The sequence below is a fragment of the Orycteropus afer genome, unplaced genomic scaffold (assembly GCF_000298275.1).
Source record: "Orycteropus afer afer isolate SDZICR_OR568_19922 unplaced genomic scaffold, OryAfe1.0 scaffold01124, whole genome shotgun sequence".
Taxonomy (NCBI): domain Eukaryota; kingdom Metazoa; phylum Chordata; class Mammalia; order Tubulidentata; family Orycteropodidae; genus Orycteropus; species Orycteropus afer.
Window position 1 is genome coordinate 97,638 of NW_006922711.1, and position 1,113 is coordinate 98,750.

General features: G+C 41.2%; 1 protein-coding gene across 1 annotated transcript in view; it reads right to left on the reverse strand.

Moving 5' to 3' along the window:
- The window catches only part of SMC1A (structural maintenance of chromosomes 1A), a 78,295-nt gene that overhangs the window by 76,587 nt on the left and 595 nt on the right, over positions 1–1,113 (reverse strand). The gene's annotated exons all lie outside the window — the stretch shown is intronic.

Genomic DNA, 1,113 nt, shown 5'->3' on the forward strand with positions numbered 1-1,113 from the left:
AGACTCTGAAACTTGCCCTTGAGCAGAGAGTAGCTAAAGCAAATGGAAGAAATGGCAAGATAAAAGAGCTGAACAGAAGATTTCAAAGAGCAGCTTGAAAAAACGAAGTCAATTATTATAATGAAATGTGCAAAGACCTGGAGTGAGAAAACTAAAAGGGAAGGACACAATCAGCATTTCTCAAGCTGGAAGAATGGAAGAAAACATTTAAGCCTCAAGCTGCAGTACTAAAAGATCCTATGGGCAAAATATTGAACGATGCCAGAAACATCAAAAGATGGAAGGAATACACAGGTACTGTACCAAAAAGAATTGGTCGATGTTCACCCATTTCAGGAGGTGGCATATGATCAAGAACCAAGGGTACTAAAAGAAGTAAAAGCTGTAGTGAAGGAAGGCTCCAGGATCTTATGGACTACCCATTGAGATATTTCAACAAAGGATGCCCCACTGGAGGCACTCACTCAGCTGTCTGTCAGTTTGTCCTACGGCAGTGGCTTGCGTGTTGATGGGAGGCTGGAGGGTATGCCACTGGTGTTTTCAATCGCCAACATGGCTGCACAGGGTACACAGGTTTCAGTGGAGCTTCCAAATTGAGACAGACTCAGAAGAAAGAAGAAGGAAGAAGGAAGAGGACATCCATTTCTAAAAGAATTGGACAGTGAAAACTTTAGGAACAGCAGAGAAATGCTGTCTGATACATTAGTGGATAACTTTATGAATAGCCTTTAAACATTGTCCAATACAGTGCCAGAAGATGAGCACCTTAGATCAGAAGGCACTCAAAATACAACTGGGAAAGAGCTGCCTCATCAGAGTAGAACCCAATCTTAATGATAAGGATAAAGTAAAGCTTTTGGGACCTCCATTTGCTGACATAGCACAACTCAAACTGAGGAGAAACAGCTGCTTAATAATCGGAACATGGAATGTACGAAGTATGAATCTAGGAAAACTGGAAGTTGTCAAAAATGAAATGAAACACATAAAGATCGACAGCCTAGGCACTAGGGAGCTGAAATGGACTGGTTTTGTCCATTTTCAATCAGACAACCATATGATCTACTATGCCAGGATGACAAATTAAAGACGAATGGTGTGACATTCATCATC